This window comes from Cavia porcellus, unplaced genomic scaffold (genome assembly GCF_034190915.1).
Source record: "Cavia porcellus strain 051 isolate PalLab524CR breed Dunkin Hartley unplaced genomic scaffold, mCavPor4.1 scaffold_49, whole genome shotgun sequence".
Lineage (NCBI taxonomy): Eukaryota > Metazoa > Chordata > Mammalia > Rodentia > Caviidae > Cavia > Cavia porcellus.
The window spans coordinates 3,660,035-3,676,798 of NW_026947532.1; the positions used below are offsets into that span (position 1 = coordinate 3,660,035).

At 50.0% G+C, this 16,764-nt stretch overlaps 1 protein-coding gene across 2 annotated transcripts in view; it reads left to right on the forward strand.

The window, feature by feature from the left end:
- The window catches only part of Med27 (mediator complex subunit 27), a 167,627-nt gene that overhangs the window by 124,318 nt on the left and 26,545 nt on the right, over positions 1-16,764 (forward strand). The gene's annotated exons all lie outside the window — the stretch shown is intronic.

Genomic DNA, 16,764 nt, shown 5'->3' on the forward strand with positions numbered 1-16,764 from the left:
CACCAAAAGAGGAGAAAATAAAATGGATAAACCAGATGTTGCAAAATCATGCGCATTTTATTTGCATGGTTATTAAACAGTTTCTTTATGTTGGAAAATGCTAGCAATCAGAAATATAGATGGCTCCCCAGAGCCAGTCTCTTCACTAGTCCCAAACACTACAGAAAAACAGGAGCAAATAAAACTACAAAAAGCTCACCATAAATACAACTGGAAGACCAAGAATGGCCATGCTCCAAATTACTTGTGAGTTAGAATATGGGAAATAAACAGAGCACACTAACAAATCCTGTTGAGCTATTGCTTGCTCTCTCACTGCTAACCTTTGCTATCTGAAAAATGCCTCACAGTGAGAACACACTGGATGCTTTCATCTCTGACAGTCTCAAACCAGCAGGCCGCGAGGTGCAAGAAAGGCAGTGCCGGCCGGAGGAGGGAGACAGGCACTGGCAGGAGGGCACAGGAATGTTTTCTGGTAAGGCATGTGCTGTGTTTTGGTTGTGATGTGGCATGACTGTGTGCATTTGTCAACACTGAGAGGATGGCACACTGAAAGATTCGTACATTTCATTGAAAGCAAGTTTTACACACACCGCAATTTAAAAGTAAGCACTGAACGCTACTTAGTATGCTGCCCACAGTCTTGAAGATGTAGTATACTGCTGACCGCAGCTTTCAAATGCATGAAAAACATAGGGTGGGTCCAGATGGATGGATGGATGGCTGGGTGGGTGGGTATAGACATGGTTGTGCAAATAGAACATAATGATATGGTAGACTCTAGCTCATGAGTGCATGAATGATAATTCTATAGTTCTTTTAACTTTTTAGATAATGCTTTAAATACTTCATAATAAAATTTTGAAAAATAAGCACCTCATATTAACTTGCCCGTTGCTAAGATACAAGACTCAACACCCACAACTTAAAGGAGAGGTTTAATTTGGCTCACAGTCTGAGGGGATTCAGTCTGAGGTGAGCTGGCTCCAAGGCAGGAACATCATGGCGGAAGGGCATGGCTGAGCAAGTTGCATGGTTTGTGGTCGCTCAGAAGCAGAGTAGAACACTGCCAGAGAGAGGAGAGATTAGCTATACCTCGACCCCAAGATCACACCTCCATGGCCACACAGACGCATCTGGAAGTTTGCTTGGCTCATCCCTAGGTGCTCCCAAGCCAGCCAAGTTAACACAGTGAAGCTCAACCACAGCAGACGTCTCAGCTCTTCCCCAGGAGAGGCAGCCAGCACCGACTGGCAGGGAATAATGTGGCCTCTGCCCCACCTCAGTATCCTCTCCAGCATTCAGAGAGATGGAAACTCTTTGACTCATACACTCACGATTAAAAACAAACAGACTGAACTACGATGAACATTTGTTATGTTAGAAAATAGATTCAGTGGGGCTGGGGATTTAGCTCAGCGGCATAAGCGCCTGCCTTGCAAGCAGGCAGTCGTGAGTTCCATCCCTGGTACTGATAAAAAGGAAAAAGACAAAAAAAAAAAAAAAAAAAAGAAAGAAAGAAAATAGATTCAAATGAAACTTCATGAAGAACTTTGGGTCGGGCGTGGTGGCACACACCTGTAATCCTAGTACTCAGACTGCGGAGGGAGGAGGATCGCCATGAGTTCAAGGCAAGCCTATGTTACACAGTGAGATCCTGTCTCCAAAAAACAAAGAATTACTGGGAAAAGGCAAACAGCTAAGAGAGTGGGTATTGTGAGAGAAAGGGTTAGCATGACATAGGCACATGTATCCTCAGAGACTACGAAGAAAACAAATACAGCAGAACAGAACTGACATGTAAGATGAATAACACTCCAGAAATTAAAGGTCTGAGTTCTGTGCCCACTGCACACTGACGTAATTCACGAGGAGCAATGAGTCTAACTGATACTCTAGCAAGAGCATCACACACCAGAGAGCAGGAGTCTCCAGGCTTCCAGACACAAAGCCTAGTAACTCATGAGGGCAGAAGGATCCCACTGGTACCACACTGCTCAAAGTGTTGCATCAAGTCAGACAGCAGTGAAACAACATTTTCAGAACAGTGTGAGTCAAGGACATAGGCGCTCAAGGGAGAGGGTGGGAAGCTGTCCTGAGGGCAGTTGTGGGTGTGGGCTACCTGCGTTGTCCACGGAGGAGCACTGGAGCAGTACTGGGGGTGGAGTTTAGACATGTAGATGGTGTTTGTTTTAATGCAGGAGAAACAGTCTTAACAAAAAGTAGGAGGAAAGGCCAGGCGTGGTGGCTCACACCTGTAATCCCAGCACTCAGGGAGGCTGAGCCAAGAGGATCATTTCGAGTTCGAGACCAGCCTGGGCTACAAAGTGAGCTCAAGGCCAGCCTGAACTGCGTAGCCAGACCCTGTCTCAAAAAGACAAAAAAAAAAAAAAAAAAAAAATAGGAGAGGTGCATGGAAATGCAAGTCAAATAACTCATTTGGTTTTTGCACACATTTGAGAGTTTAAAGATGCTGTTAGACATTGAGAAACGAGGCTAAAGGGGCAGGTAAGAAAACCGGGGTCCAAGAGTATAAAAATGTAAACATGCAAGAGTTAACATGAGAACAAAAACGTAGATCTAAGTAAGTAAGTAAACAGGCAAGCAAAGAAAACGTAGCACACCTAACTATGCAACTGTGGGTCAAACCCAGACCACATGTGTCAGTCCTATCCATAAATGTGGATTAATTTCGGGCACATGCTGAAAGATTGTTCAAAGGGGCTGCTAATATTCATGTGGGCAAAGTAGTATACATGAGAAGAGAAGACGCCAAAAGTGTGAATGCAGCCTGTCGGTCACTAAAGCGCCCTCAGAGCAGCATGGACTGCCCCGTAGGTGGATGGCCAGGCCGGGAGACAGAGATAGGCCGGGGGGACCTGGGGACGGGGCAGCTCAATTGAGTAGGGCCAAGGTCACAGAAGGGAAAATGTTTGGATAATCAGAAGCATTGTGAGAAAATCAAAAAACAGCTGACAAACTGGGAGAAAATGTTCGCAACCATTATGTTATGGGTACGGGACTAATCAGTCTCAAATTGGTATTTTAATCTTAAAGGGAAAGTGATCAAAAGTGAGATGGAAAATGAAAAGCCGGAGTTCGCTAAAATATATATAAATGTATTGCACACATGAAAAGATGTTCAACCTTACCCATAATTAGAGAGATGCAAATTAAAGCTTCACTGAGGTACCATTTCTCACCTGCCAGATTGGCAAACCTGGAAAGTGTAACAGCACATTCTGTTGGTGATGCTCAGATGCAGCGGGCCCACCCCGCATCACCAGCGGGATACAGATGGGTGCGGCTGCCTGGAAGGCAGGGTTTGCAATAGACCCTGACCCGCAGTACTCCTAGGAACTCCTAGGACAGGGACAGCAAACCTTTCTGAGACTCAGCAATGGCATAGCCAGCTGCAGCATACATCTTGCCTTCACCAGTGGGGCTCTGGGCTTTACTCAGGAGACACGTCCGGCCCCAATTCTCCGCAGCTGCTGGCAGGTGCCAAGTATTGGAAGGGCCTCAGCGCCTGGGAGGAGGGCACTTACACACAATGGAGGGACACCACTTCCTGTTCTGTTTTTAAAAGATAAAAGAAAGACTTCTAATGACTCCTGTGAAGTGATTTCCACCGTACATTGTTAAAAGAAAAAAGCAAAGCATGAAAGTGCCCTGAATACACTTCCTCTTTTTGTAAGAAAGATGTAAGATGTCCATTTATCTGCTCTTTGAGAGGGGAGCCACACAGGAAGAAGGAGCGGGAAAGAAGGGAATCAGAGGAGGGCAAGCCACATGAAGGCTGGCAGAGGTGGCTGCGGGCACCTTACCACATTGTTCTTTTAGAAACGTGTCAATGTTCCACCTACTAAAAATCAATGAGATTGACGAGTGGAGTTTTTCCAAGAAAGTACAAACACAAAGGAACCTAACTGAAGCTAATTATATTTCATAAGAAGAATATGTCCATGCCTGTGGGGAGGGGAAAGCAAGAAAACAAATCCAAGGACCTCTGGGACAAGGCCTCCCACCCACCTGCCCTCAGGACGGGATTAGACTCAGGGCCTGCACACAGAGCTACATCCCAGCTCTTCTTTATTTCAAGAGAGGGTCTTGCTAAGTTGCCCAGGCAGGACACATACATGCGATCCTCTCGCCTCAGTCTTCCAGAGTACTGGGCTTACAGGCATGCGTCATTGTCCCTGGTTCAGGCATTTGGCTCTAACTAAACCTTTTTGCTAAGAACTATTATTTTTCACAGTGGTTTGGGTAGAAAGTCTGAAATCCCTTTATGTATACGCTAGGGCAGAGCACATATGGAGATAAATCGTAGATCAGGGGCGAGGAGATTGCAAATGTAGAAAAGGCGCTAAAATAAATCCTGGGTGTCAGATTGCAGTTGGGAAAACCAGTTTGAATGAACTGTTCAGGACAGAGCTAGAGAAAGAAAGCTAGATGCATCTGTGTGCACACATACACACGCATACACACATGTGCACAACAGACCCTGGCTGCAAAGAGCGAAGCGCCAGAAGCAGTGCATGCGCCCACTGTCCACGTGGTTGTGTCTCAGTGTCAGCGTCTCTAGCAGGTGCTTTAAAGAAGTGGCCGATTCTCAGGCCCCAGGCAGAGAAAGTGCAAAGGGGCTGCACTAAGGGATGGAGCGCTCTCGGGGAACACAGAAGCATTGTGAGGGGCTGCACTAGCCACGTGCAGGGCTCCCGGGCACCGTATAGCAATCCAAGGTCCGATCTTTGTAAATATATCGGTGTTACAGTACCATGGGAACGCAGTTCCTCATTGTAGAGTACGAACTAACCCATGTAGAAGGAACTAGAAAGGTGGTGAGCACCATAGGGATGGTTGGTCCAGGCAAGAACCGAGAGCCTGCACAAGTGTGGTGCCTGCAGGTGAGCGTCTGCTGAGGAGCACACGTGTGTGCACAGTGCTGCGAGCCTGACCTCGAAGGCGCCTGCAGCATGATGCCAGCTCGTGGCTGCAGCTTTGCTGTAAGTCCAAAGTTTTCAGAACTACTGCAGAATATGAAAGTAGCACTTTAAAAACATTCTTCCTCACATATTCAGTGAAACTGTTGGGGCTGGAGGTTTAGCTCAGCGGCATAAGCACCTGCCTTGCAAGCAGGCGGTCATGAGTTCGATCCCCAGTACCAGTAAAAATGAAAAAGACAAAAAAAAAAAAAAAAAGAAACTGTGTTCAGTCTAGAACCTGACCATGCCCCACAGCCCCCAACCTCCTTCAGTCTGCCCCAAACCTCTGTTACCTCCCCCTGGGCGAGCACCGCCCAACCTGCCTCCCTGGGTCCCTGCCCCGCCCCACCCCTGCCATCTGCCCCCTGCCGTCTGCGGTCTCCAGAGCCACCTCCAGAACCTGCAGCAGGCCTCCCCCCTTGCTCTCTGGGTCACTGCTGTCATCAGGCCCGGGCCCTTGGGTCCCCACACCGTGCCCGCCTCTTAGCCGTTGTCGGGGAGCCCAGCCATGTGCCACTCACACCTGTCAGGAAGTGCCCCTGTGGACTCTGCAGGGGAAATCCGCACCCACCTGCCGAGTAGTGTTACCTGGGGATAGGAGAGGCTTAGTTCTTCTGCTTCATGTTTGGCATCTTTCATAATGTCATGCATTATCCTTTTTTTGTTTTTAATTTTGAAGGTAGTAGAAATATAACCGAACAAGACAGAACAAAGCCTATCAAGACCATGCGGGATGAAATCGGTAGAGAACTTCACAGCAGGTTACCAGGATAACAGTACTAGGTACCATATATATCTCATTATCTTCACAATAGTTGTCCATTCAATCAGGTATAGCAAAATCAAACCAAAGATAGAACATTATAAAACCAATCGAAAGAGAATATTGAATAGAGCAAAACAATCATAATGAAACAAATCAGTGAAAACAACATTTGCTTTCAAACAGAAGATAGAATGAGATTCCCATATTTGCTATATTGCATATAGTCATCCTCCCAAGAGATGCTCAGACCTCCGTCCCTGTTGCTAACAGGGAGGGCTCACGGGAGACACTGACTGGGTCTCCTATTGGCTCGTGCTGGAGAGAGGGGCTTACCAAGAGGGCGGGCGAATTGCTTCTTTGTCCTCATGCATTATTCTTAGAATTAAAACTTACACTGAAAAAGCTGTCCTTTGAAGTATAAATTCATCAGGGGTAGAAATAATGGCTTGGTCCTGAAGAGCTCCCTAGAAAGCTGGGTAGTATGAGTTTTCTCTAGGGCGGGCCATGCCCAGCTTCACGAGAACCCTGCTCTGGACCCCGGGAGCTCCGAGGCTTTATCCCCAGTTTCCTCTTGAAACTGAGCCTGGAAGAGTTGCAAGGCCCCAGAGCAGCTGGGCTGTAATTTTAATCTCTAAAAGGAAATCGCTTGAAGCCTGGCACGCTGGTATCTGCCTATACTCCCAAACTACTCAGGAGGCTGACGCAGGAGAATCGCTGCAACCCAGGAGTTCAAGATTAGCCTAGGCAACGTAGTGAGATGCCCCTCTCAAGAATGAATGACTATGGGGGCTGGGGATTTAGTTCAGCGGCATAAGTGCCTGCCTTGCAAGCAGGCAGTCGTGAGTTCGATCCCTGGTACCGATAAAAATGAGAAAGACCAAAAAAAAAGAATGAATGACTACAACTCACTTGGAGTGGCCAGGCCTCAGTGCTTTCCTTGCCCTGGTGCAGCGTGCTGTTCACCCCGCCCTCATAGGGCGCAGCCTCCAGTGGCCAGAGGGGATCTCGGGACTGAGCAGATCAGGCTGGGGGCTGTGCAAAGACATAGATGAGGGCTCTGGTTGCAGAGATTTTTCTGGACCCACTTGATTCTGAGGTTTCTTAGGAAAAATGCAAGCAGAGCTTCTGTGGAAATATGTATGCTAGAGCTGTGCTTGGCTTTCTCTTTTGAAGGCAGTGAGTTCAAGTTCTGTGTAGCCGTCATAATCTGTTAAACTGCACACATCATTCTGCGGGGCTCACTATCCCATTCCTCGTTAGTGCTCTGAAATCCATCACCAGTGTCCTAAGCTCAGAGATCGTACTGGTGGATCTGTGAGCTGTTGAGAGGTGAGGGCTCAGGTTCAGGAGTCCTGTGTGTGTGGATGTCCTAGCACCTGCTTCCGGGAAGGAGTCAGTTGGTAGCTTTCATTAGAACGGTGCTGAGCCAGGCATGGTGGTACAGTCCCAGTGCTCTGGGAGCAGGAGGATTGAAAATTTAAGTGCAGCCTGGTCTCAGAAAATAAAAAAGATCTAGGAATATAGCTTAGTAGGAAAGCCCTGAGTTCGGTGTCCATACCACAGAATGAATGAGTGGAGATAAGAAGGAGAAAGATCAGAACAGGACAGGCTAATCTCAAGAAGGTTAGGAACACAGGTGCTCTGAGCCCTGTCTGGTCAGCCCTTCTGCTGACAGACTCCTGCTGTGTCCTTTGGTGTTCCAGCATCTGACAGGGGATTTGGAGGTGGCTCGCAGGTTTAGGCACAGTGTGGAAAGTGGCCTGAGACCCTGGCCAGACCCTGGGAGGGGACCTGCATCTGGAGGGCTTCCTGGGCACCAGGAGTTTCCCTGAAATGCCCCCAACATTGTGTCATCTATATTAATGATAGTTCAGTTAGGAAGGCCTCAAGTGTCCCCACCCCAACATGCTGCTGTGACCCATGACACCAGCCCGTGGAGCTCACCTCGTGCTTCCTCCACACTCTTCAGTCACTAGTGGCCCAAGAGGTCAGAGCACTCATCCACTGGCCCTAAGTCCACTTCAATAGGCTGGTGTTGACGTTGGGGAGTTCACAGTAGGAGAAGACAAGTCCAGCTCCAAAGGAGCATTACTGAATTTTTCTCTTTTAATACTTTGAATGCATTACACAGATCCAGTGTCTGCTAGACACAGGCAGCCTCTGCCTTTTTGAGGCAGCATGAAAGGCTCCATGTTCAAAATCCAGAAAGGGCGATGAGTAAGTGCCCAGCAGCACCCTGCCATAACTGCCTTTGTTCGCTTGCTTGAGCTCGGCTTGTCTGTTTTTATTTATTGAGTGTAAAAATGTTGAATCTGTTCTTTGGCCACAGGCCTGTCTTAACTCTTTGCCCCAGTTTGGCCTCTTACTGCTCCAGTGCTGCCCTCATTCTTGTAACAGTGCCAGTGACCAAATACCATGAGGAAGGGAGCCCCTAGGCATCTCGTCTGCTGTGGTGGCACCCAGCCACCGTCCCGGGGCCACACACCGTACCCAGGGTGCTGTGAGCCCTGCTGCAGGGTGACTCCTCGGCCCTCTGCTACCTCCTTGCTGGCTCGTGGCTCCTGAACTCCTGCCCCTGCTTTGCCCTTGCTCTTAGGTACAGTCCCTTCTCCATCTCCCACTGGAGGGGTCCTTCCAAAGATGCCCGTCACCTGTTCCGCTGGTCCCTGCTGTCTGCAGGGGAAGCCACTCCTCGGGGCAGTTTACAAGGTCCTCAGGAGCTGGCCTCCGCTCACCGCTCCAAGCTTATCTCTTCCTGTGCCCTCCGTGTTCTCAGTGGAGATGCCACTGGCACTTCAGCTGGCAGGGTTCCTCGCTGTACAGAATCAGCTGGCGGGTTGTTCAGGGTTTACTGTTTCTGGCTCCAACCCACTAAAAGCCAGCAGCTGGCATCCCAATTACTGGACAAGCCAAAGTACCTATTCACTTCCAGAGATCCAAGGAGCCACGAGATTCCCCACTCTCCACACATGTGCCCTGTACCCGCTGCTCTCAGCCCGTGATACCCTTCTCCATGTGCTGCTCCTGCCAGAGACTGGGCCCTGCCACTTCCCCCTCCCATGATGCTCCCTGTGCCGCCAGTGAAGGGATGCGCTGTGGACGGGACGCATATGCAGGAGTGGCTGGTCCTGAATGGCTGGCTTTGTTTAAAGTGCCGTCGGCAAGGCCTGCACTCTTGCGCACTGCTGTACAGAGCCTTTGTGAAGACCTCAGGGGGAGGTGTGGGTTCTGCTAGTCCCCTAACACGCCACATGCATCTTATTCTACCTGGGATGGAGCTGGCGTGGCCCTGGGCTCTGGACACAGGGACCTCTACAAAGAAGGCTCTCTTGGGACTTCATAATTGCTGTGGGACAGAGACCATGTATGCTGTCACTGGTCTCGCTACCAGAGCAGTCTCGAGCAGCACTCTTTAGGTGCCATGCAACTTGTCCCAGGCTCTGTGTGTGACCAGGTGAAGCCGTGTCTCCCCATACCCGTGGCAGTGAGCAGTCTGCAGCAAAAAGGGTGTGGCTCGGCCAAATGGCGCCCTTTGCTCTGAGGAGTCATTGGCACAGGAGCTGTGCTGCTCTTGTCTTTAGACCCCTGGGTATCCTGACTCAGATTTACATGCAGCCATTGAGTCTCATTAGCCTGGTGTACACTGACTAGGCCAAGCCTGTAAATAGCACTGTATTAAATCTTCAGCCAATTTTAAAAGCAGTTTATCTTGGTGTTTTACTTCATTCCCTAATTCTAGTCTACATGATTGGTTTTCCCTCCAGTTAATCTTTTCATTGTGTCTGTGCATTGAGATATAACAGTTGCTTGGGTTTAATGAAAGTGGCCCGCCCAGTCTGTTTCTGTTTGCAGCTAAATTTAGAGATGAGTACAAGTTTACCCGAGGATGGTCTGTGGTGTTGTTAATGATACCATGTGTGTCATATTGAATTTTAATTAAAATTAATTAAATTGCTTGGCTCTGTGTAGTTTGGGAAGTGTGTCATCCTTCTCCTAATAATTAACTCCACCCATAAGCACATGGCTGTCAGTGAAGCTTTGGAGAGCCAGGTGGCTGGGTATGGATCCCTCAGAACCATCTCTGACCACAGGGCCTCTCGTCCTAGCTTACTTCCGGTGATGTCACTTCCTCTTCTGTGATGTGGCGCTAACCACAGCACATCCTGGTGGTCTGTCATGAAGACTTCTGCCCCATTTTGTAGTAGTGTGCTGCTATGTAAGCCTCTGGCGAGCCCAGGGACACAGGCCAGTGCGGAGCAAGACACCAGTTTCCTCTGGGCTGATAGAGGCGACCTCCTCCTGACCGGGCCTTCCCCTCTGCTGCTCTGCCCTTCTGAATCGAGACACCGCTGGCCCCATGGCACTGAGGGATGTCCTGGCCACCATCTCTGCAGCCCACCTGCTCCATCCCATCCGTGTCTCTGCTCCTCTGCTCCTCATCAGTCCCAGATGCTGAGAGTGAGCCCTGTGAAAATCACAGCTGTGCATTATCTGCGCCTGAGTCAGTGCCTGACAGTGCTGGGTGCCTGGACAGGTGACCCTCAAGGCCGGTGCTGCACCGAGGCAGGGAGCTGGCCCTGGCTCTGGGAATGGGGAGCAAAGCTGAGAGTTAAACCTGGTCACTCGGACTCAGCGTGTGTGTGCTGTCTGCCGTGCTCCATGCCCTCCCTGCCATCAATGTGTCTGAAGGCTGCGGGCTCCGGGTTCTGCAGTGCCTTTGAAGCTTGGCTCTCTCAATTTTGTTCATCGTTGGCATCAAATGCTTTTTGAGTCCTTACTTTCCTAGGGGCTTATGCTAGCCACAGAAGATGAAAGGAGGGTCCGCCTGGCTTGCCCTTGTGCTCTCGTCCTTGAGTGTTCTCCTCCTCCAGGAACTTCCCAGAAATGTATGATTTTATCCCCCACTTCCCTGTTCCTCCTGTGGTTCTAAGGTGTGGAACTGAGGGGAGGCTTCGGAGCTCCTGGGAGTTCAGGTACTGAGGTGTACTGCCCATGCTGGCACCACACCAGAGGCTCAGCGGCCCCTCAGGTGGCCCTGATTGCTGGGTACATAGTTTTCCCTTTCTGCAGCGTTGGGGGTGGAACCCTGGGCCTCCGCAGTTCTAGGCACTGCTCCATCCCAGTTGGCTAAAAACATTGTATCCCCCCAGAGTATGCAGGGCAGGGGTCAGGTGCCTGCACGGATGGAAGTCCAAGTGCATGTGGAGCTCTGCCAGGGGCCTGGAGTAGGAAGTTTCAGGCCTCCTGAGTGTTCCCAAGTAACTGTCCCACCTCACCTGCGGACGGTGGCCAGGAGCTCAGTGTATGCACAGGATTTTTACTCCAGTCCCTATACAGCAAGGGTTGCCGCCACTGTGCAGATGAGAAGACTGAGACCGGGAGGGCTCAGCAAGCCACCCAAGCATGCCAAGTGGGAGAGCTGGTGCCAAAGGGAGACCTGAGAAGCCCAGTCCTGCTCTTCCGTTGCTGTCGTGAAAAGGTCACACGGATTAAGCTCCCTAGGACAAGAAGGTGATGGAGAAATGTGTTGGAATGAGTTCAGGGCGTTTTAAGCCTTTTAAAGGGATGATGGTTTTGATACAATTTAATTTCAATAGGAAATGCTTTCTGAAAATACTTCCGACTTTTCCCAGTGCTATTTTCCTCTTGCACACAGGCTTTATCAAATGATTGTTTTGTTGATAAATTTAGTGTGCAGTTGGGACTTATATGTAGATTGTACCTATCCTCAAAGGGAGAGAGGATTTTATAGTTTCCATTCATTCTCATTAAAATCAGAACATTTGCATCTTAATTTTTACATCTTGTTCCAGGAATTTTAAGCAGTCTGATTGTGTGGAAGTGGGTCGTATTAATTGAAAATGGGCCCGACATCTGCTCACTAACATGGAAGGGTTTTTTTGGCTGATTTGTTTTTGTCTATGATCTGCAGTGTGATTAAGTGAGAGCCGTTGGCAGTTTTCACAGACTTCTGCTGGAGCCATAAGGTGGAATGAAGGTTCTTGACCTGGGAGCAGTTAAGCATCTAAGAGCTGATGGCTTCGTCTCCTTGGGGTCTCACACAGGGAACACAGTTCTGTGGGCCGCTCACCCGCAGGCACAGGGAGCGGGGGCTATGCAGACAGCCATGAGGGGAGCATGAGTGAGGTCACACATGGCAGCAGACCACTGGGGACTGGATCGCCAGCAGGTTACTTCTCCCTGGAAGCTAACATGCTGCGCTTCTCAGAGTGGTCTCTTGCAGCACAAGTGTATGGGGAAGGTCGCTGCCAAGCATGCGGCGGAGGCACTCACTGCTGAGGCAGAGCCAAGCGGTTTCCTCAGCAGCAGCAGCAGCAGCAGCTTTCAAAGCCCTTCCTGTGCCGCTGCAGACTGACTCCCACGAGGAGGCTGTGACACACAGGCTGTCAGAGATATCTGACCACTTTGAGAAGGGGTGCCCTGCAGAATTTCCCATTTACCATACTTTGCAATCAGAACTCAGGTACGTGGTGGCTCTCCGGATTGCAGTTGAGCACAGTAGCCTTGTCCTTCCAGAGATTGGTTGGTTTCCACAGACCGGCCAGCTGTAGGCCAGGCGGCCCCGGGGCTGGGGCAGGGTCCTGTACACCCATGCCTGCCTGCAGGTGGCAGAAAGAGGAGGAGGGAAGCCTGGGGCAGCGGTGATGTCTCAGGAGAAAGACACTGACACAGCACTGTCCCCCAGCTGGGGTCGGTCAGCATGGTGGCAAGAGTGAATCACCAAGTGCTGTCCTGGTGAGGCACCACCTTCAAGTTGGTTGCCTGATGTGTAATATCCTTCGCACTCCCAGAGGCAAAGATCAGAACATGAGAACTCTCCTCCCCTTTGCCCTCCTTCTCCCCCTCCCCCACCCCTCCCCCCCCCTCCTCCTCCTCCTCCTTCTCCTCCTCCTCCTCCTCCTCCTCCTCTTCCAAGTACAAATGTCCTTTTCCCGCGGAAGCATCTGCTGCCTTGCCACAGAAACCCATCCTGGGCACTGTTACTCTAGCAGAATGCAAGGGGTTTGAACAGTGACAGAGCTGATGGGTGGTGTCTGTTCCTGGCCCAAGCCGAGCTGGTTGACTCACAAGAGGGCTTCAGCTGCATGTGCAGCCCTGGCCTTGACCTCATTGGCTTCAGGCGTGTACAGTGCCAGCATTCCGGTACCCGAGGTATCTCTGGCTGCCAAAATCCTTCCCCAAGCACCTGTGGTGCCATTGTCCGTCTCCTCCCCTCCTCCCGCAGGCAGTGGCTTGTTACCCAAAGGAAGGATTGCTTACTCACCCTAAATATGGGGGAATCATTTAGATCACTTAATTTGGGTTGGCTCTTTATTGGTGCACTATTGCAATTAAGTTAGATTAATGAAAGGTAAATTCCAGTCTATACATGAAAAAAAAATCTCTTGTAAAGATCCTAATTAGAATGTGTGTTTATTTAGCCTCTCATGGTTTAATTGCATCCCATCTTGCTATTTACAAACAGGCATCGTAAAGAGTAATGAGTGTGTGACGAGCATTAATACTAACAGCAGATGAGGTACCCGGGGCTGGGGGACAAGTCGCTGGTTCGCATTATTTTCAAATGACGGAGAATGCAGAAATGCTCCCATCCCCAGCCTGGGTGGGAGGACGGCTGACATTATGCAAGGCAGCAGCTTGTCCTCTGCTGCTTTGAATTTGTTGCAACAGTGTAGTCTAGAGGTGGGCACAGTCATCTGGCGCCTTAGCCAGGGCTGAGGCGGGAGCTTTCCTTACGGCCTTGCCTTGCAGGACGCTGCTCTGCTGGTCAGGAGGGTTTCTGAGGGGGCCACACATGCCTCACACAACGCGGGGCTCTCCCGTGCAGCACAGCTTGGGGCCCGTCAGCAGCCGTAAGGGAAAAAAGCCATATGTGACACAGAAACAGGCTTTCTATGTGTCACCGACGCTCCTAGTGCTGCATCCCAGTTCTACTTAATTTGCAGTGTTTCCTTGGAATTACAAAACAGTTGTCATCTGCAGGTAGAGCCTGAATTATTTCTATTCCACTCTAACCTGACTGTAAGGTAAAAAAGCAAAGATTCCAAATGGGATGGCAGCAAGCAGAAGGGAAAGAACATAGAAGAATCCAAATGCATTCTTAGCATTTATGATGTGATTCTGATTCTTGCTATAAAATGAAAGCTTCCAGGGCTGGAGGGATAGCTCAGTGATGGAGCACGTGTTCAGTGCTGAATCCGCAAAGCCCTGGTTCAGTCTCAAGCACCAGAAGTAATCATAAGAAAATACCAATAATAACATAAAATTTTTTCATTAATCAGGAGTAGAATGTACGGATGAACTGGTAAATCTGAGAACAAAGTATATTGGAGTCCTGGTTACAGTATGCTTATGTGGATAAACAAGAATCTAAAATACCAGTACCTCAGTTTCCTCTAATGTTGTAGTTATGTAAATTAGCTTTTTCATTCATTCGGCCATTGTTTGTTCACTGTAAATGAACAGTTTAAAATAAACTTATTCATTGTAAATAAACAGTTTTGTAAATTAATTCTATATAAATGCACATTGCTATTATTAGGCCCATGTTAGAACCCTTGGGTCTCTAGGAATTCCTGGGTGAGTTAAAGTCCAGGGCTTAATTTATTTAAGATTATGTTCTAGGCATTCACAGTTTTCAGTACATTTTATATTTTTCTTCAAACAAGCCCAGTTTAATTTTAAGCTACCTTAAATAGAAGGAAAAAGAAATGTTTTTCAGTATTCTAACAACTGCAAGCATTTAAGGACACAGATAACCACATGATCAAACACGGAAGCCCCCAGACAGGCCGTGTGGATGTCTCTTTTATAGCTGTTCCCTTGCAACTATTCCATTTTCAGCTCACAGAACTGTGGGGCATATTTTTCTATTCATATTAATTGGATTTTAAAGTGACCTTGTCCATGTATTGATTTGAATTAAAATTTTCTGCATCAAGGTCACGTTGGCATACAACCTACAGACAAAATATTAAAAGCCAAGTGCTGCCTAGCAGGCTGTTGGCAGAGGCGACAAGCTTCAGTGGGGCCAGGTCTGCCACAGAGAGTGGTGTGGTGCCATGCGGGCATGAGGCAGGCCTGCGTGGGGATCACCTTGCCTCATCCTGGGCACAGTGCCTGCCTCGGTCCTCCAGCACATCTCTTGCAGGACTGGACTTCCCTGAGGCCTCCCTCCGAGCCCAGCCTGGCATGTGCACTCCCCAGGCCACCCAGAAGAGAGCGTGTTACCATACCTTTCCTAAAATGACACTGCCTCTGGCCCGGTGCTTGGCCGAGGCCAGCTCTCAGAGCTGCCCACTTATGTCTCTTCATGTGGATGTTTCTGAAGCTGCCCGGATGTAGAGGAGGGAAAGGGATGCCCTCTTTCTTTTCTCCTTCCTCGTCCCATCATCAACCAGCGCCACCTGTCTGGTGCTCAAACCAGAACCCTGTGGGCTCCCCCTGCTCCCCTCCCATCTCCTCTCCATCTCTGTTCTTTGAAAACACCCGTCAGGTGTCAGGTGCACAGGGGATATCCCAGCTGCACCCAACAGCGGCTTCCGCAGTCCTCGCAAGACAGCCCCTCAGCCCAGCCACCAGGCTTCTTCCCGTCCACCCAGGAGGCTGGCCCAGCCCCAGTCTGCCTTTCCCGTCCTCAGAGCCCCAAACAAGGGAAGTATTTTCTGGCTACCACCTTCTTCTCTCTCCAAGAATGTCCAGGCCTCCATCCCAGTCCCCAGAGATCACTCAGCACCTGGCAGTGCTTCCTATCCCAGCGACCGACCGAACAAGTGACCACATGAATGACCTGACTCACATATCTCCTTTCCACACAAGCATCCCCTGAAGATCTCTCTGAACTGTCCCCCTTCTGTCCGTTTCCTTCCAGACCCCACGGGTGAGGTTGATCTGCTGCTGCTGGGTGGTGAGTGCTCTGTGTGTCAGTCCCATTTCTCTCTAGCTCCGTGAGACCCCCTGCACACAGAATGCCATCAAGAAATATTTGCTGCACAGATGAAAAGGAGGAATAGAAAGGCCAGCAGTTCCATTCTGGGTCTGTCTGTCTCTCCATCCTGCTTTCTGTACCTCATTTTTCTCCTCTGCTGTTACACCTGGATGTCCCCCAAGGCCTCATGCAGTCACAGGCAGGGCTTTTCCCGGGCAGCTGGACCCACAATGTGTGGTGCTGGGATGGACGGTGTGCAATCACCAAGTCGTCCACTGGTGGTCTGGGAGAGCAGCAGGGGAGGCCCTCCCTGGGTGTGAGCGCAGCCCCCCGAGGACACGTGGCCCGGGAGAGAATGCAGGGGCAGGGGCAGGGGCAGGGCTGCAGGACTGCTGGTCTCTGGCTGGTGTGCTCCTCGATGCCTGCTGCCTTCTGCTTTGGTGCTCTCAGCCCGCCACGGCAGGTTTGTCCTCTGCTCTGCCCACCACACACCCTCACACACACACCGCGCAGCACCCTGCCTCGGGGCCACCCACAGTAGAGGGAACCTTCCATAGGCTGTCTTCCCAAGGCCCCTGCCCTGTGGTGTGGCGGGGCCTCCTGCACCAGGCCCCTGTAGTCCCCGTCCCACGCTCCATCCCACCAGTGCCGCCCCAGCAGTCACCGGGGCTTCCCTGGGCAATGGGGCTTTGTTAATTTATTTTATTTATGTATGTATATATGTATTTATTTATTTATTTATTTTTGGTACCAGTGATCAAACTCATGACCTTGTGCTTGCAAAGCAGGCACGCCACTGAGCTAAATCCCCATCCCACATCAGGGCTTTGTGAGGCAACTGTCGCCACTGGGTTTCTCGCAGGTGCAGGTGCAGGTGCAGGAGGCATGCTGCAGAGGACTCCTTCGCACCCTTAGGAAGAACTCAGGTTCCTCGGTTGGCCTTCCCTTTGTCCTATTGTCTCTTTACCTGCATCTTCCATTTATTTATAATTTGGGTTTTCATGTGTGAGAAGCTCCTGTGTTTATTTCGCTTTACACTGTAGTCTCAAGGTGCACCCATTCTC